Source organism: Rattus norvegicus, chromosome X (genome assembly GCF_021556685.1).
Source record: "Rattus norvegicus strain SHRSP/BbbUtx chromosome X, alternate assembly SHRSP_T2T, whole genome shotgun sequence".
NCBI lineage: Eukaryota > Metazoa > Chordata > Mammalia > Rodentia > Muridae > Rattus > Rattus norvegicus.
Genome location: NC_141554.1, coordinates 72,618,852 through 72,638,996, shown reverse-complemented (window position 1 = coordinate 72,638,996; position 20,145 = coordinate 72,618,852). Strand labels below are relative to the sequence as shown.

At 48.6% G+C, this 20,145-nt stretch overlaps 1 long non-coding RNA gene across 2 annotated transcripts in view; it reads right to left on the bottom strand.

Moving 5' to 3' along the window:
* The window catches only part of LOC120099284 (uncharacterized), a 66,290-nt gene extending 47,178 nt beyond the window's left edge, over positions 1 to 19,112 (bottom strand). Inside the window, exon 1 of one of the 2 annotated variants that reach the window (XR_015646579.1) lies at positions 19,036 to 19,112. This is a non-coding gene — a long non-coding RNA (uncharacterized LOC120099284). The remainder of the gene's footprint in view (positions 1 to 19,035) is intronic. The other variant, XR_015646580.1, reaches the window with a different exon arrangement.
* Between the last annotated feature and the right edge of the window lie 1,033 nt (positions 19,113 to 20,145).

Below are 20,145 nucleotides of genomic sequence, written 5' to 3'. Positions count from 1 at the left end.
GAGTCGGCAACATCTTCACTTCTCCACGTGTCCCAGCCCGGCTACCTTCCTACAGCTTGAGGGGCTGCCAGTCCTGAATGGGCTTTCCCACTGCCACCCTGCCTCAACAGCACCTTCTTGGCCTCCCTGTTTCTAAGATTGCCCCCCAACAGCTCTTCAAGCCAATCACTTCAGCCCCCTACCCCAGCCCCAGGGTTTCCCATGTCCCTCAGAGTAAAATGTGAAGTTCTTACCCGTGGCCTATAAAATTCTCTACAGTTTTGGGCCCTGCCAACTTCTCTGTCTTCATCTGTAATCACTTTCCCCTTACTTGCTCTGTTCCAATTACAGACATCTGTGCCTAGAAGCCACAAACCGCTTTATACCTCAGGACCCTTGCATTGACTCTGTTCTCCATCTGGAGCACACTCTCCACAGTTCTTCTCCTGGCCACCTCCTTCATGTCGAACATGTCTCCGCACAGATGTCAATTCCTTAGAACATCCTTTCTAGCTCGTGTTCTTGGATTTAAGGCCTCATCGTGTTAGTTCTTTACAGCATGTAAGCTACAGCTAGCTGCAGTCCTTTTACCTTCCTCCTTGGGTCCTTGTCCTTCTCTTGAGACCTCCTAAATATTCAGAAATTGATTTGGACTCTCCTCGATGAGAGGCTTCTTGATAGGCCTGATAGGAGAGGAAAGTACTTAGTTGAGCGCCACGGCACAGATGAGGAAGCTATGGCTCAGAAAGAGACCAGGTTCCCTGGCAGAGATCACGCAGCTTGTAGCCAGCTGCTCTCTCCTGATCACAGAGCCTAGTTCTGACCCCGCATTAGCACAGATCCCTGGCAGTTCTCTTAAAGGATGTAGATGCATTTGTCAGTGCTGACTGAATGAGTTTTGTTCTGGTCCATTTCCTGTTGCTATGACACAGTATTTGAGACTGGATTATTTATGAGGAGAAGTAGTTTATTTGGGCCCATGGTTTTCTGGTAAGTGCCTTGCTGCACACAATGGTAAGAGGAAGGGCAAGTGGCCGTACACAAAAGAAGCAGACACAGATTTTTATCTCAGGTAGCTCTCACCATAGCCAGTCCTCTCTGAGGGCAGCAAGGCCTCCAACACTATCTGAGAGGCATAAGCATTAAGTGCGAATTCCACATACCTCAAGACCTACAGCTCTCCTAAGCCCAAGCTTCAGGTCTCATTTCTGAGGTTCAGATATGAAGTCTCTGGTTTCCACTCTAGTCATCCCCGCCATCTTTTCTATGTGCTGTCTCTCACTAGCTTGCTCTATTCACTCCCATGAAAAGGAGCAGCCATCTAGGTCAGATTCTGCCTAGTGAGGGAATCACAGGGGACAAAGCACACACAAAGCTTCCTTCTATAGCAAAAAGGAATGATGCACAAAGTCCCTGGGAGTGCAGGCCTTCCAGATAGAGTCCTTTAAAGAGTAGGCTACCTGTGTGTTGGTTGCTCCTGTTGGCAAGAGATTTCTTCCGTGAGGGAGTGGTACAGGCAGAAGCCTGGAGTGAGATCAGGGCAATTCACTGCCAGTGGCAGCAGAGGGAGGAACAAAGACCACAGCTTGGTCCTCACCTCAGCATTTATTGTCCCAGGTTGCTGCCAGCCACCTCCTGTGCCCATTGCCTCTGAGCTGTGGGAGGCCTGCTGGGCTGCTGAGTGCTAAGGCTCTGGGAAAGTTAGTCTGGGCATTCTAACCGACTACCGACCACGCTGCTATAGGAGGGGCCAGCAGAGGGATCAGGACTGGATGGAACACAGAAAGCCTCACTAATGACCAGAGTACTCACCCACCGAAGTCCATTAGCAGCTTGGTTAGTGAGAAAGTGGGCATTGGCTGTCTTGGAAAGGTCATGGGTAGTAGAAAGAAAACCTAGAAGCTTGGCCTCCCAGAAGCCTGGTTCGTGAGCAGCAGGGCAAGAAAGAGCAGGGAGGCAGGCTCACTGAAGGGAGGCCTTGGAGAGGCCAGGAATTAAACTCCTTACTGCCTGCTGGAGACCTTCACTTGAAAAGAGACTGAGCTAAACTGTCCTGAATGGGTGGGCGCATGTGTCAGAGATCTTTTTGTATACTTCCTCACTGACTTCTTCTGAGTGGATCCGTGAATGGCTGACTCCTCTCACCTCATTTCACAGAAAGGGAAGACAAGGAAAGCCACCAAAGTTCCCTGAGATCACTCAGCTAGGCTGTGGGGTTGGGGTGGGGATGGGGGTTGGTTCTTGTCATGGAAAATGTATCGTCCTTGAAAACATTAGCTTGTTTAGTCCCGTGTTTGAACAGAGAGCTAGAAACTTCACTGGGACCACAAACCTGACTGAGAAGACATCCCAGGCTGTCTCCCCAAAATAGGCAGGACAGAGTTAGCCCAAGCATTCTAGAGGGCTAGAAGCAAGGGAAGGGTGTAGCCCATTAGGAGCATTTCAATTGTGTCCTCATACAGGAGAAGGGGAAGAGGGATGGGAGGACTCTGTGAGGGAGGGACTGAGAGGGGGAGCATCGTTCGAGATGTTAATTAATTAATTATTTAATTAATTTTAAAAAGAAATGTCCAAATGGCTATAAGACAAAAACAACCCTCACACATTTTTGATGACCTCAGTGCAAGAAAGTAGCAGGATGCTCCAAATGTATTACTTCTGCAACTTCTGTCAGATTTAGTTGATCAGGAAATACTTGTGGAAGTGTTTATGGCATCCCATGTTATAAATAGCCAATATCACCCCCCCCCCATCTCTGCACTGTGCTGAGAAGCTGAGCCAGGTTGCAGTCAGAGGGTGGAGCCAAAGAGGAGGAGGAGGCACAACCATGGAACCGGAGCTGCCTACTATGGGCCTGTGGTCCAGATGCTGGGGAGGCAGCATTCCTACTCTCCATCAGTTCTTGTCACTGGTAAGCAATGGCGTTATCAGCTTCTTCATTTCCTCAGCTGGTAGGCTGAGGTCAGAGAGGTAGTGAGCTCTGGGATGTGGCCATGCTAAGTCTGAACCTGGATTCGTCTTATCTCCCTGTCCATCTTCTGGTGATAGAGTGCTGTGTACCTTTCCTGAGGGGGAGAGGAAGGCCTAACTTGGCAGCAGATAGCCTTTCATACACATACGGCCTCTGAAGTCTGAGAGTCATTGAGTCTGGTCAGCCCTAATGTACCCAACTCCCATAGTATCGAGAGCTCTACCTCTGCCTTCTGCCGGGGCCTCTTCTTTCAACTGCCTTGCAGTTGCTTCCTGCATTTGCCTTCAGTTTCCCTTCCTTTCTTGGTCTGGGCCCCTTTTCTGTCTGCTGATTACCTGTCTGTTTCTGGTAGCTACTGACACACACTGGGTACTTGACAGGAGCTGGGAAGAGAGGACTGGCCTAGCATCTCCAAGACCTTGACTTCTAAACTGATCACTGAAAAACAGCAGAAAAACAGCTGAGTCTTTCCTGGATCTGAGGCCAAATTCAGTATCTGATCTGAAATCAAAGAGTCAGCTGGTCATGTCCCCTCCAGTAGCTAGGGGGAGATTCGGTCTTTGGCTCTTTCAGCTTCTGGTGGCTACTAGAAGTCCTTGGTTTGTGGCTGATTCACCACAATCTCCACCTCCATAGTCACATGGCCTTCCTTTTCTTTCTTTTTTTTTTTTTTTCTGGTCAAGCTGTTTTCCTTCTGCTCCCTCATAAAAGGATACTTGTCTCTTCTGTAATCACAGTGAGGGTCTCTGGGATAAAAATCTAGGATAACAATCTCCTTATTTCAGAGACAATTTTTAGTCTCATCTGCCAAGATTCTTTTCTGAAATCATATAATGTTGGGGTGGGGGTAGTTGCAGGGACTGGAATCTGATGTCTCTAGGTGCCTTTTTTGTCCAGCCTATTCTGTGACCTTGAAAACATCTTGCTCTTCTCTCTGAGAGACTGGATGCTCCCAATGGGGCAGAAGCCATGGCTACAACCTATTGTTCTCTGATGCATCCCCAATCCCCGGAGCAGGAAAGGCCATCTGGCTTTAGGCTTGGCACCTTGCTCTTCCTCAGGACCAACCATCCACTCCAACATGTACTTGATGCTTCCTCTGGGCTCTTGAGGACACAAGGCAGCATGTCAGAGGCTGAATTCTGACCTCCAGACATCCTGACACACTCTGGGTACTTGACAGGGGCTTTGCACAATGGCTTTGCAGAGCCAGCTTTCTCCTGGTGCATGCACAGACATGGCCGCTTGCTGACCATATTGGGAGCACAGGTCCAATCAGAGGTTGGGAGAGCTAATCTCACCAACTTTCAAGGTCTATTTTCCAAAGTGTTCCTAAAACACTTTGAAGGGCTGACAAAACAAATATCACAAGGAGAAATTTAAGGTAACTTATTCTTGCATCCATGTACCCAGGCAGGTTCTTAAGATCCTAGAGTAGGCTGAAACGATGGCCTCCGAAGACATCACATGTATGTCCCTAGATCCCTCCAATGGTTCCTGGCTTGGGGAAAGAGTCATAGCAGATATGGCTAAAAGAGGGTCTTGAGACAAAGAGATCGTGACCCTCCATTTTATCACAGCCCACAATGTAGACAGGAAACAGAAACCAGGTGAACCCGGGAATAGAGGCAAACAGGCACCAGTGATAGATGGGGTTTACCAAAAGAGTCCCCAAGTCTTGGGCTGGAGTCCTACAGAATGGGAAAGTCAAGTTTCTAGAACAGGGTTATAATAGAGAGCCCTGGGATTCAGCATCTCCTGTAGGCAGCATGCGTTAGGGTGCTACAGCTACTCTGTAGCACAGCCAGGGAGGCAAAACACACTAGAGAGGAAGGGCTCTCCCTGGCCTGGTGGAAAACAGTGAAAGAAACTGGAGAGTGTGGCTTGGAGAGGAGCTTAACGAAGTGAAATAATGACAGTGACCCTTCAGACCTCAAAGAGCATGGACGACAGTACTGTGATCTGAGGGTAGAAACCACAGGGACAAAAGAAGAACTCTGGTAGAGCTTGAGGTGCCCCAATATTCCCTCTCTCCCTCCTTTTTCCCTCCTTCTCTCCCTCCTTCTCCCCCTCTCACTCCTCCTCAGAAAATGGCTCTCCTGCCCTAGAAAGTAGAAAAGCAGTTGGTCACCTAAATGGGAATCTAACCAGCTAGAAGCACAGCCCCCTGAAGGCCAGAGAAGGCCATCTGCCCTTTCTCATTCTCTTTTCTTGTTATTTTGTAAATATTATTAATATTTTTGGGATACACATGGCATGGCACATGGAGGTCAGAGGACAACTCTATGAAGTCAGTTCTCTCCTTCCCTCTTTATTTAGGCTCTGGTGGCTTGAACTCAAGTTGTCAGGCTTGCATAGGAAGTAGCTTGACCTGCTTGCTGAGCCATTTGCTGGTCCTCCTTCTTTTCTAGAAGGCATTTCCTCACTCTTCCAGCCCTCATCAGAGTCATTTCCTCCCTTCTCAGAGAATGCAAAGCACTGGGCATCTCATGGGAGTGAATGACTATGGTTTGTCTCCCCGCCACGAGACAGAGCAAGCCTTCAGGACAGAGGGAAGAGTTCTCTAACTGTGGATCCAAATATCACCTGGCACCTGGACCCCAATAGTTATCAGAAAAGAAAGAAAAGGGGTGCCAAGGAGTATTGGGCAGGGAGGGTATTCACTAGTCAACTCAAAACCTTTCAAAATGTAAATTTACAGCCTGCAGAAGTGCATCCTAGAGGGAGACTGGGAAAACAGATGTGATCTCTCAGAGTCCTTCCAGGCCTCCGAAGGTGCCCTTAGACACCAACCCAGGGAGCTGTTTTGTGCACCACTCTGAGATCTCCCCAAGCCCAGGCATAGGTTCCCAGGGGGCTCTTCCTCCCTCCTGGTCCCTCTGCCTCACTCTAAGGCCCCTCCAGATGGGCCCCATCCTCCTTAAAACCCCCAGCTGGACCCGCCAGCTGGGCCATCTCAGGGAGAGAGGCCCCAGGAAGGTCCGGAGCCCACCCAGCAGGCTAGAAGGAGAACAGCTGCCTGTGGGGTGAGAGAGCTGTGGGGGTGAGGTTCCCCCAGGCAATCTGTGTTAGAAATGGATTAGCTAAGAATGGGGGTGGAGGTAGGAGTAGCTTCCTTAGCTATAAAAGCACACCAGGCCCAGGGATCCCAGGCATGAAGTGGTCATTCTTTGCAGCTCCATGGATTGGCTCCAAGCCCACTTCAACATTTCATACGTGGGTTGGTCAGTGCCCCACGCTGGGAGCTCTAAAGCCTGGGGCTTTGTTTGGGGGTCTATTGCTGATTTTCTGTATGACCTCAGGCATGCCCTGTCCCACTTTACTCTGTACCTCACTTGGGCCTAACTTCAAAAATGTTAGTGACTGGGCTGGAGAGATGGCTCAGCAGTTAAGAGTACTTGCTGCCCTTGCAAAAGACCCAGTTTCTATTCCCAGAACCTACACAGTAACTTACAACGTCTGTAATTCCAGCTCTAGGTGGTTTAACACCCTCTTCTGGCCTTTCCGGGCACTGGGCTCAAACATAGTACATATACAGACATGTAGGTAAAACACTCATGTGTATAAAATAAAGTGAACGTAGGTAAGTCTTTTGAAGGTATTAATGCTGCTTTCCAATAGTGGTGATGAAATGAAACTTAACAGAAGCCAGTCAGGCTCCAGACTCAAGTCTGTGTTTAAATGTAGATATCAGCTTCCTCCAGGCTTCCGTGCTGGAGGCTCCTCTGAGGCAGAGATCCCTGTCAGTCATCACCATCACCCATCCTAGTGCCCAACTGGGACGTGTGTGGAGTTGACATTCAGGCATTTGCTAAAGGAGTAAAGAAATAGTGAAAGCTATGGATGGCGAGCCCAGAAAACATCAGATCCACACATACTTTGACTTATACTTCTAAGGGTTGTTCAGGCTCCAGAAACCAAATTCTCAATATTTATAGGGCAAGAAGACCGAGGAAATATCTTTTAAGAATCCGAGTTCATTGCTGTCGGCTGCTGTGGCCTCATTAAGAAGGGAAAGAGATGATCTGGAATCTAGAAGATGTGAGCATTTTTCATTTCTTCCTTTGATTTTTTTTCTTTTAATTTTATGTGTATTGGTATTGTGCCTGCAGGTATGTCTGTGTGAAGGTGTCAAATCCCCTGGAACAGGAGTTACAGACAGTTGTGAGCTGCCATGTTGGTGCTGGGAATTGAACTCAGGATCCCTGGAAGAGCAGCCAGTGCTCTTATCCACTGAGCCATCTCTCCAGCCCCTTCTTTTTTTAAATAAAATTTGAATCTTTTTATTTTTATTCTGTGTGTGAGCGTTTTGCTTGCATGCATGTTTATGTACCATGTGCATATGTCTTGCAGAGACCACAAGAGGGTGTCAGATCCCCTGGGACTGGAGTTACAGATAGCTGTGAGATGCCATGGGGAAACAGGAAATTGAACCCCAAGTTCCATGGAAGAGCAGCCACTGAGCCATCTCTCCAGCCCGACATGCAAGGGAAAAATTTTTTTGTGGTTGGCTAGGACTGAGTGACTATGAACCACGGAGTTACCAGAAACACCAAGATCTACCTACTTAGGCTGTGGGTTACCTCACAGCATAAAACCCTTGAAAACACAGGATGGCTTCCCCTTGAGTGCAGAAATGGGCCTTCTGGTTGAGACCTCATTATATTGGATTTGGGCCAGTGACACTCAGTGGTATTGGGCCTAACTACCTTTGAGAACCATAAAGCCTCACCAAGAGGCTATCCCCTGGAAAGCCAAGGACCTTCATGCATCTTCTAACTACCCACATATATTCCAGCAGCTCTCGATCCCCAGGAGGCAAGTAGTGGCTAGGCAAGTGCTATGACTTTCACAAGAATATTACCCTGATTATGACTTTCTAGAAGGGGAACAATAAGATTTGGAGTCATCCAGGCCTGAGTTAAAATCCTTTCTGGGCTACCTGTGAGCTCTGTAACCTTGGGACAGTAATTTGATTTCCCTGAGTCCCAGTTTTCTTATCTATAAAGCAGAAATGGCAACACGTCCTTCAGACTTGTTTGTTACAAGAGTTCAGGAAGCATCTGTCATGGGCTTTGATACTCTCTAAATGCTTTACAGATGTATAGAGCTGCCCTTGTGGGTTAAATATCAGCAAGAGATACTCAAAATGTGGAGCTCTGGGCCAGCAACACGACCCAGGTGTTTATCAGAAATAGACTCTTTCTTGGTGTTACTGGTATCTGCTGGATCTTAGCATTCAAGAAACAGAGACAGGAGGATTGCTGTAACTTTCAAACAACCCTGAGCTACCCAATGAGATTGTTTCAAAACAACATGACAAAACAAAGAATTGCAGATGGCTGTCAAGATGGCTCAGTCAATAAAGGGGCATGCCACCAAGACCTATGAGCTAAGATCCCCAGAACCCACATGGTGGAAGGAGGCAACTGATTTCTGCAAGTTGTCTTCTGCCTTTCACATATGCCCACTGTGGCTTACCTGTATGCACGACATGTGCAAGCACATTTACACAACACTAAATGTAAGAAAGTGTTAAAATGTGGAGTCTTGGCTAGACATGGGGGTGTACGTCCTGTAATCCTAGCACTCTGAAAGCTAAAGCAGGAGAATTGTGAATTCCTGGCCAGCTTTGGATACACCGAGTTTGAAACCAGTCTAGGCTATGGTGTGAGGTCTTAACTCAAAACGAAAACAAAAGCAAACGAAAACAAAAAGAAAAAACTCTGTGTGTGTGTTTATGTCTGTGCGTGCGCGCGCGCGCGTGTGTGTGCACACACACAAAACTCCAAACTAAGAAAATAAACTAAAACAGGAAATCCAGCCTCCAGCTGCACACCACCCCTATGTATGAATAAGTTTGAAAAGAGTTTGTCCGATGCTCAGTCTTCCAGTGGCATAACCACCCTTCATCTTCGTGAGAGTCTGTCCCTGTTCTGGACACCAAAATCTACCAATCCTTAAGTCTTTAATACCAAATAGCATAGTATTTGCATGTAATCTACCCATATTCTCCCATAGAAATAACTTTTTGTTTATTTACTTTGGGGACTTTTATTTTATTGAAACACGATCTCACTCTGTAGCCTAGGCTGGCCTGGGACTTACTATTATTCATTCCCCTGTTTCAGCCTCCGAGTACTGGGAACTCAGGCACACAATAGGACATCCAGTTAAATACACTTTTAATGACTTCTAATACTTCATACAGCAGGCAAAGAGGTGACTCTGTAGTAGAGTTCTTGCCTGATATGAATAAGATCCCACCTTCAACCCCAAGCAATACAATGCAGAGGAAATATTATGGTTACTGTTAAACTGCTCTGCTTAATGACAAGAAAAAAAGGCCTTTACATGCTCATTGCAGATGTAATTTTTCAAGTGGTTTTTTTTTTGATCCCCAGATGTGGCATCTGTATATGAGAGAGGAACCTACAGACAGGTAGGGCCAGCTGTATGAGGAACAGCCATTTCTGCTAGTCTGCGTAGTCTGCTCGGGAAGACGCTTTATCTGTCATGTGAGATGGTGCTGCAGTGGTTGCCTAGGAGATGTGGAAGCAGTAGCAAAGTGGAAGAGCTAGAGCTTTCTGAACATTGACTATGCCTCAGCCACTGTTCTGCGTGTCCCAGCAACCTTAAGATATCCGTGTTTACTCATCGATAGTTTTCCAATAGAAAGACAAGACACCAAAAGATAAGGTCACAGGGTCACAGTCTGTCAGTCAGTGCAAACCCAAGCTGCCTGCCCCCAGAACTCAAGTATTGAGGGTGTGTGAGAAATCAGCTTTGGGGAACTCAGGTACCCATCGGGTAAATTCTCTATGTCTGCTACAGTGTGGCTTAAAAGCTAGAGGTGCAGAATCGGGAGGCTCTGTCCTGCAGGAACCCAAATCCCAGTTCCAGAGGTAGGCACAAATAGAAGAAAGGGAGGAACCATGTCTGCCTGGCTAAACAAAAGGTGCAAGAGTGCAGGAGAGGGGACTGTAAGGCTGGCTGTGGACACCTGGGGAAGAACCTATTGAAAGCCAAGTTTTTCCCAGGTATGATTTCCAAGCCTTGGGTAAAGGAGGGATAGTGGTCAAATGTGAAGGTGGGCCTCATCTTGAGTTTTAACTCTCCTTGTTGCTATCAACACTGGGGACCCAAATTTCTCCGATTTCTCCCTACAAGCAAGAGGGCAGGTATTATAGTGTTCAGGCCCCACTGAAGAACCTGCTTGTTGCAGTTTCTCCCTGGCAGGAGCAGAGTCCATCTTCTATATATGGCTGTGTCTCAGGCTCTGACCCTGTGGCCTGGTGCTCAACTGCTGTTCCACAATGCCGTAGTGAACGTAGGTTGAGAGATTAGCCTCAACACGGTCCAGATCCGTCAGGTCCCAAACTTAGAGCCTGATGCAAGCTTCAGTCCTAAACAGAACAGACTCTGCTCTTCTCCCTTCAGGCTCTCAGCTCCTGACCTTGAGCTGCTCGGCTCAGCTCCGTTCCTTCTGTTAGCTTTTGCTACCTGCTAACAAAGCCCTTGTGCATCAGCAATCAGAAGGATGGGAAAGTGGCCGAAGAGAAAGGAGTGGCCCAATGATACCCAGGAAGAACAGAACCAGGATTGGGAGCTTCGGACTTTGTAGCCATTAGTCTTGTCTGTTTGGGGGTTATCCAAGGGCCAGGATTTGGCACAGATAACAAGTGAACAGAAAAGAACCTGCCGTGCACAAATAATGTCCTTCAAGGCCACTGAGAACAAAGTGAAGTAAGGAGAGGCTCCGAAGCAGCAACATTAAAGACAAGGCCCCTTGTGGGCAGGAGCTGGGGGCATGGGAACCTAGAGCTGAGATACATGGTTCCCATTAGGCACTCCTCCTCCACTCTCCCCTCCTCAGGAAACAGATAGGGAAGAGAGGCCATGGTGTGTAGGTGTACCCATTGTAAGGGCATGTGCTTGCAGGAGCTCTGATACCCCCATATATCGCAGATGATACCAGACCCAAGGTCCTCCAGGCTAGAACACAGTGTGCTTTCCTAGCTGAACTGCTTCAAGGTCTACAAAACGCCCTGAGGCCACTGACTTTGAGCCAAGCACAGTTAGATTTGAGTCTCTCTGCTCTGGTACACACTAAGCTGTGTGAACTTACAAAACAACTTCCCGGGTCTTGTCTGGGCTCTCAAGCAAAGACCCACTAGGAACGCCCTTGGTTCCTGCTTTCCCCTGGCTGGTGGCAGGGGTCATGAGTGCCTTACTTCTTTCCTCAGAACAGGGACTATGGAAGGAGCTCAGTCAGCAGCTCAAACACTGAGTCTCTCTACCATGCAAGTGTCTCTGGCCTCTCAATCCCCCGTCACCTCAAAAGTAATCTGAGGAAACTTTGTATGTACCCGCCAACAGTCACAACAGTCACTACGTCTACCCACATGCTTATTGGCATACTCTACCCACTGCTCCCCATATGTTTAAGCTAAGCAAGGGAGGGTCCTGAGCCTGGTGTACCAAGGCTAACATGCATGGCTTCCTGGGCGTAGTCTCACCAAATCTTTGGCAACCCTGTAAGAGGGCTGACCACAACACTATTCATTTTGAGAAGTAAAAGACAAAAGAGAAGCACCTAGGTGTTATGATCTGAGGATTTGAGGTCAGCCTGAGGCTTTGCTACCCCAAAGCAAAGCCAAACCAAAGCAATCAAAAGATACAGAAAGGGAACGGGGCTAGGAAGATAGCTCCGACATAAAGTACTTAAGGCACAAGCATTCCAAAAGAGCTCATATAAAAGGTAGGCTGTGGTGATGTGATGCACTCGCATGGGTGAGCACAGACAGGAGGATAGCCAGGGCTTGCCCATTAGCCAGCCCAACCTAATCAGCAAGCAGCAAGGCCCAGTGAGAGACTTTGTCTCACAAAAACAAAGCTCCTTGTTAGGCTCCTGAGGTTGACCTCTGATCTCCACACTCACAGACACACACATGAGCAGTGCCTTCTCCAGATCCCCCAGCTTAGGAGAGGCTGAGCCCACATTATACCCGCCATTGTCAGGGGCCAAGACTTAGGCTCCTTTTTCTGTTTCACGCTGCCATTTCTTACACCCAAGGAGGAGGCTGGCAAACAGTAATGGAAGGCACCTAGGGACAATCGCATGATGGAGTGCCACACTGTCATAAAAAGAATGGACTCCCTCAGTATGCAACGACACAGACAAATCTTCTAGAAGCTCTGCTAAATCGAGTAAAAGACACCAAACATGCTCAAAAAGAGCAACTCAAGAGCAAGCAAACCTGAGCCCTAGGAGCAAAAGGAAATGTAGCAAGACATTGATCAGAAGGACACACACGAGCCTGTTGGAGCACTGGGAATGTCCTAGATCTCAGTCTAAGAGATGGTTACGCATGTTGACCGACATGTAAAACTTTATGGAACTTGCCATCCACACTAAGTACTAGTACATTTCGCTGTGTGCAAATAGGAAGTGTACATTCGAAAACCCGGAAATGATCTGGGCATTCAGAGAATGAGGAGAGTGGGCAAGAGATGGCTGTCACTTCCTTGTTTCAACCTTCTATTCTACAATGTCACCTTGATGGGACTAACTTCCCAAAGAATCCAGCAGGTACCACAGACCAGAGCTGATGGCCCAGAGCTCACACACCTGTTACGCATATCACTGACCTTATGTTATGCACGAAGTTATTGGCTGCCTTGCTCATCTATGTGAAGTTCCCCAGGGACAGCGGCTGAGGCCTGTGGACTTTACAGTGTGTTCCTTGTGCCTAGAACAGTGCTTGGCATATGACAAGTGCTTAGCAATTACTTTTGGAGTGGCTATAAGCCTGACATTAGCACCGTGGAAGCAAAAGACAGAGGATAGGTAACTTCCTACCAGAACCAGAAACATTTTTCCTTACAGTTCAGGGATGGAACCAGGACCTGCATATGCTAGGCTACTGCCCTACCACTGAGGGACATCTGTTACACAAGATTTGGGGCTTTCTGTTTTGAGATAAAGGCTTACTGTGTAGACTAGTCTAGCCTTGAACTCACAATTCTCCTGCCTCTGCCTCCCAAGAGCTGGGATTGCAGGCCTGTACCACCACACCTGGCCTGGAATTGGAACCATTTGAGCTGGAGTATTAGCAGCAAGGAAGCATTTGCCAAGGCAGACAAGAAAGGATTTCCCAGGCTGGGGGACAAAATGGAGGCCTGACACAACATGGGAGGTCTGGGGGGAAGCCCAAGGCAGCTGGCAGGTTATTGTGGTGTGTGGGGGTGGAAAGACCTTGGGAGTTGTGCAGAAAAGGTAGGCAGGGGCCACATTGTAAGGGGCCTTAGGTCAGGTCCTTGAATGGGAGGCGGATTTCCCCTTGTAGATGATAGGGAGCCATTGAAATGTTTTAATTAAAGAGATAATCCGATCAAGCCTTTGCTGGCAAGGTGCCTTTGGTAACAGCATGGAAGGTGGGTTGAAGGGGGACGGCTGGAGGGCTGGTCACTTCTCCACAGTAAGCCAGGGCTGGAAAGCTGGTCTTTGGAGACTTCGGCCCCTCTCCTTGTTTTTCCAGCCTGTTTCCTTTCCCTCAGCCCTCAGTGAGGATGGAAAACAGCTGGCCCTTCCCTCAAAGCCCAATGGCCCTCTGGGCCCGAGGCCTTCATTTCTACTGCCTCCTTTTTCACTCTATGAAAAAAAATCCCCATGGCTCTGCAAAGGTGCTTAGAGGGCAGGTGCCCAGATAGGGCACAGGGACTGGCTGAGCCCACCCTGGTTCAGGCCCCTTTCTGCTGATCTCTCACGACAGTGGAGCCTCACCCCCCCCCCCCAAACGACAATGCTAGGAGAGTTAAGGGGCCTTGTTGTCTGTGGTGTTGCTATGCAGGGCCAGCCACAAGCAGCTCTGAGGTTGGCTTGTGGTCTGGTGGGGGGCTTGTGCTTGGCAGCTGAGGCAGGCCACCCCAGCCTGGGTTCCAGCTCCAAGCAGGGAATGCTAAATGAGAGCCTCCAGCCTTCCAATTTAGAGGACCAAAATAAACCGAGCCACATTCCTGCTAGGCAGCAGCTAAGCTTTGCCTTCAAGCCCTGGGCTGCCAAGACTGGGACACTAGGTAGGCAAGGGTGGCTCAAGACTGGGCGACAGGCCTTGTTGGAGGCTTGCAGGGAGGGGTCTAGCTTGGTTGTTTGTCTGGACTTGTATCAATCTATTGTAATGAAGCTTTAGTCTACTCACAACACGTGTGAGGGCAGGCCCTGGACCAGCTCCACCCTGAGACGAGAGTTTGAAAGGCTACTAGAATGTAACCACGTGGGAGACAGGTGCCTCAGCCACATCTGTGCCAAACTGCTCATGGGATAGATGCACAAGTGAAGTGAGGCCTGAGAGAAAAAAGAGCCAGCCCCATGGTCATGTCAGAGGCCAGAGCTCAGACAATCATCTAGGGTTCTAGTGCAGAGCTGTCTCCCTCAAAATTAGGGTTTTTTAAAAGCCATCTTCTTCAGTTCTACCTTCCACCAGGAAATGTCAGCAGGCAGATGCAGCAGAAACCCCAAAATCCTGACTTGCCTTTACCTTTGTGACCTCTTCCAGCTCAGTTCACTGAGACCCAGGGCCAGATACCCAGAAGCGCAGTCCTGGGCCTTGCTCCACTCTTATAAATTCTAAAACTGCTCGGGGGAAGGAGACTGATGAAAAATGGCTTTCTCTCCAGTTTTGGTCAAAACTGTAAATGTGTCCATTTTATGTCATATCTTACCATGTGGACGGCTGAGCAGGCCAACTCACAGCCAGGCCCACACAGCCAGGGATAACAATTACACCCCACACAGGTCTGGGCAAGCATCCCGTGACCCACAAGATGCTTAGTTGATGTGCTGAAACTTGAGGAGGCCTCCCAAAGGGGGCCTTGAAGTTGGACATGAGGCAGGGTAACTGAAGCCAAGAGAAGAGGTCACCATAGGTGGCAGAGGTGTGAATGCCACCAACCTGCTGGGAACCTGGTAGGGTCCAAGGGCTATCTCAAGGACACAGGGGTCCCTCCCTAGCACAAGCTACAGCCAACCCCTCCCCAATAGTCTCGTTGTCCTTCTTTCTCAATAGCCAGAGCAATCTTCCTCCTAGCTCATGTACATCGGAGCTCACAGCTCAACTCCAGGCTAAGAGCTTATATGTACTGTCTTCTCTGAGCCTTGTGACAGCCTAGTGACGTGGGCCTCTGATTGGCTGCCATTTAAAGATGAGAATGTGGGCACATAGAGGTTAAATGACTTGATTGAGGTGACACAGGATTTGAACATAGGGAGTCGGTTTCTGGCACCTTTGTGCTGCTGTGGTATGATAGTGTCACTGACCCCTCTAATGATGAACTAATCTCTCTTGAGTAGAGTCAGTCCCTCCGGCTCCTAGGAGCTGGGTTCTGGGCCCTCAGGGAATGCTCAGCCCTACAGATACACAAGTCCTTTATGCAAAATAGCATAGGATTTGCATATAACCTACACACCCTCTCGTATACTTTAAATCATCTCTAGGGGACTTATGATACCTAATACAATGTAAATTCTTTGTAAATAGCTGTGTTGCTGGGCTATTTAGTATGGTCGTAGCCTTCTCCTTGAACGCTTTCTTTCTTTTTTTTTTTTTTTTGGTTCTTTTTTTCGGAGCTGGGGACCGAACCCAGGGCCTTGAGCTTCCTAGGCAAGCGCTCTACCACTGAGCTAAATCCCCAACCCCGCCTCCTTGAACGCTTTCAATCTGATTGGTTGGGTTCTCAGATACAGAACCTGCCTATCAAAGGCTGACTGTATTTGTTATGGGCCAAGCACTGTTCAAAATGTCTCATGTCAACTTCATGGTATAGTATCATCACTTTAATTTACAGATGCAAATGCTGATGCACTGCAGGTAGAGAAGAAGAGATCTCCCAGGCACAGAGAACACTAAGGCTCACAGATGGGCTGTGGCAAGCCAGCCACCAGACTGCAACATAGGGATCCTGATGTGGGAGACACATGGTGGTCCTTCAGGATGCCACCTCCCAGCAAGGAAATGATTTGCAATGGTCTGGGTGAGAAGAAAACAAAGGACATAGGGCTGGACTGATAAGAGCTATCCCTGACTCAGTAGGCTGCCAAGGGCTAGGGCAGGCCAAAGTAGAAAGAGCAAAAGGCACAGGATACAGGCCCTGTCCATGAGAGGAAACAAGGCCAGCAGGTACCTCTGCAGGCCTTCTTTCTTCTACACTGGGAGCTGATCAGTCTTGCGGAGTTAGATAACTTTGAGATTCAGAGAATGCCAGAGTCCCAAGAGAGGCCCCAGTCTGGCCATCCAGCCTTGTGCTTTCAGGACAGTGATGAAAATCATAAGCTTGAGTAGCATGTAGGGCTCTTCCCAGGACACACTAGGAAGGACTGGAGTTGTAGCTCACCTCAGGAGAGACCTGACTACATAAGGAGGCGCGTGTTATAACATGGGGGCCACGAGAAAGTGCCATAATACTTTATTGTAAGTCCCAGAAGAAAAGAGCGGCCAACCGAGATTTCCATGTCCAACGAAAATATTATTCAAGAATGAACTGGAAGACATTCCCACATGAAGGACAACTAAGAGGATGTCTGCCAGTCGTTCTGTTTTCCAGAAAAACTCAACAAAAATTCTTCAAAATGAAGGTAACTCGGGATAAGCATAGATTGGGTCTTTTTAGTTCTATCCTCCCTTGGCGCCCTCCCTCCATCTGCAACCATTTCCCCCTACAGTCCCTTCCAGCCTAGAGATGCTAAGCAGTTTGCCCCCTAGCCGGCAAAGAAAGCCTAGTTCCAAGTCTTTAAGCACCACAGGAATCTAAGGGGCATATAAGCATGCAATGTGGTACCCTGAGTCTCAGGTTAATGTCACCACCGACAGCCTCAGGCAGGTTTCCTTGTGCTCTCTGAGCTGCCATCTGGCCAAGGGGATCATTTCTACCACTTGTGCTTGTGTGTGGGGGGAGACGAGGAGGCTGAGTGGAAGGCAGTTAGTGGTGTGTGAAGGGGCCATCCAGACGGGAGCGATGGTTATTATCATTCCTCAGGGCCTCGCCTCTTTAGCCAGGCAGGCAGATGAGGGGGGCCAAGGGCAGGCTACTTAGCAAGTCAGCTTCATCTCACTTCCTCTTCACCACCCTCAGGGTCTTTGTAGTTCTGGGTTCTGGGGGCTATGATGGAAGAGCTAGCTGCCAGCAGCCCCTCCCCACCCCACCCCCACACCCAGCCTGAGCTACCCTGCCTGCGTCCAACCTCTTTCATGGAATCTTTCTGGCCCAACAGTTTCTCCACACATGCTATTGAAAGAGAAAGGCCAAGAGTGAGGAGGTGGCTGTTCTGTGAACAGTGAGGACTTCTGCAAGAGGCCAAACCCTGCATCTACTGTTTGAGAACTAAGGAGAGGTCCACAGTTAGGAACAGCTACTGTAGACCTTTGGAGGGAAAAAAAGACAGGCATGAAACTGACCCATACACAGCCAGAGGACCTATAGATCTGCCTTCTAGCCCCGCTGACTTCTTAACCTGAATTTGGTGTTTTTCTTTCTCTCCACAAGGCCTGATTTCCCATCTGTACGCTGTGCATGTAGGCATAGGCATGTGCACATCCACAAGTATGCATGCATGTATGTGAATGTGTGTATGCTATTCAGGGGATGCCTTGGTCCTGGGGAAGCCTGGTCTTCACCTGGAGTAGATCTCTGTTCACTGTCACTGGCAAAACTTTGAGCAAGTCCCCAATACCTCTAAAGTCACAGGGGGCAACCTCGCTTTTCTCACACTATAACTTCTCCCCTTCCCCACACTCCCTAGGATGCATTCACTCAGTGTGCTCTGTGGAGGTCTAGGGGTCCTTTATGGGAATGTAGCTGTGAGAAGGTCAACAGCAGATAGTCCTCAATGCAGTTCTCAAGTCCAGCCTGGCCACCCTCTGCACAGCCTGACTCTTTAGAGGCTGTGACAAGGACCTTTGGCGCTGGGGACCGTAAGCAGATTGGCTCACCCCTGACTGATTCTTCTGGGACAAGCAAGGATTTGGATGTACTTCTCAGCAGATGGCTGAGAGTTTGGGCAGCCTGCTTTCATCCCTGACCCCAAGGTAACACAGGGCTGTGAAGTAGGCCAGAGCCAAGCACAAGGCCATTGAGCCCAGAGAGGGAGATGGCTGTGTGGGCTTCTCCTCTTGTAACACTGAAGGACATACATACAAAAGAAAGAGAAGATATTTGAAGATGACTCAGCAGTTCAGAGTGCTTGCTGCTCTTCCAGAGGGCCCAAGTTCAGGTTCCATTCCTAGCACCCATACTGTGAACAGTGAGGACTTCTGCAAGAGGCCAAACCCTGCGTCTACTGTTTGAGAACTAAGGAGAGGTCCACAGTTAGGAACTGCTTAACTTCAGCTCCAGGGAATCTAATATCTTCTTCTGGCATTCATAGACATGTATGTGTGTGTATACACACACACACACACACACACACACACACACACACACACACACACACAAATAAATAAAATCAAGGGATTTTTTGAAATTTGATTCAAGACCAGCAAATTCAGAAAGACCAGGAACATTATTGTTGGGTTATTTGAAGAGGTCAAAGGACTTAATAAGATTAGCTTGGGCCTAGGCCTCAGTGGCTGGAGAAGGGGCAAGGAAGGAAGGATTTTTCTAGAGGAAAAGGCCAGAAATGAACAGAGTTCCCTCTCCTTGCTTCTAACAGCCAGCCTCCTGCAAAGAAGCATTTAACAAATGATTCCCAAGTCAGGTATACCTATAATTCCAGTGCTCAGAGGCTTGGGCAAGGATCACAAAGTTTGGGGACAGCCTGAGCTACATATAAAGATGCTATCTCCCCAGCTCTGGAAAAAAAAAGAAGAAAAAAAAAAGATGATATCTCAGAAAAAAACTGAGAGGGGAGGAAGAAGAAGGGTGAGAAAAGTTGCTAATTCTACAATGTGTAGCACAACTGTACAATACTTGCTTAGTGTGTGTGAAGCCCCAGGTCCCATTCCCAGATTATACACACGTAAGGAAAGAAAGAATTCCCAATACCAATACCCACATAGAGGTCCAGTCCCAGACATATAGGCTTACTGTACCTTGGCTCTGTGACATTCTTCCTTGCCTTGGTGTGTGTCTGCCTTTTCTCTTAAGACATCCCAACAAGATTGTGAGCATGAGAAAGCTTTTTGTAGTTGCTTTAGTTACTTAATTTGGCTGGAGTTAGACTCAGCCAAGCATCTGCTGGCTGTGGTCACTGCTGATTGAAAGTTCAAAACCAACACAGTCATCCTAACCCTACAGAAGAGCCGAGGTAATCTAAGGGCAAGCCAGTTCAGATGTAGGACTCATAGGCAGTAAAGCAGCATGCGAGGGTGCCCTATTTCCGTGGCTAGGGAATGCAGTGGTACTTCAACAATGGATGAATGAATGAATGAATGAATGTATAGCAAATAAATGACTTGTTCCCACTCCTAGAAATGACAATCACTCTGTCTTCAGTGCCGGAGTACTGCTGACTTGGGCCTGCTCTGGGTTTCCAAAAGAAGGAAAAGAAATCATAGTTGCAAGATGGCAGTCAGCCTGGCCCTTACTCAGCCAAATTCAACACCTTCCTGGTTTAGTCAGGAAGGCTGTGGCCTACCAAAGTCAAAGGATTGGTCAAAGATGGCAGGACTCAGCTCTCCTTCCTCATCAAACACCAGGTCAAGAACTGTTGTTACGTTTGTGTTTGAGCAGTCCCCCTCCAGAGCCAGGCCCTGTTCTGAATGCAGTGGGACTTCAAAGCATGGCAAAATGGCATCTGGGCTTGCTATACTCCCCTTCAGCCCCAACACTCGAGAAGCCAGAGGGTGGGAGTGCCTTTGATCAGCCAGGCATGCTGACTGTCCTTCACCAGGCCTGACAGCAGAGATGAGCCAGAGGCTGGCCTGTGCCCTCGGGATGCTGGGAGAGCACACAACGTCACTAGAGAGAAAGTCCAGCCTCCAGCCTGGGGCCTCCCACATCTGGGGCACGCCACCCAAAGCCTGCACAGCTGGCCAGCAGGGAGGGCTGCAGGGGGAAGGATGTTTGTGCTAATCCTCACCAATGGAAGCAGCAGGATAGCTGAGCTAATGACTCCAGGGTGGGCTACCTCTCAGCCCATCTTGACTTTCTGGTCACTTCTCACCCCATGCTCCTCTTGCAGCTTCCCTTCCAGCTTTTCT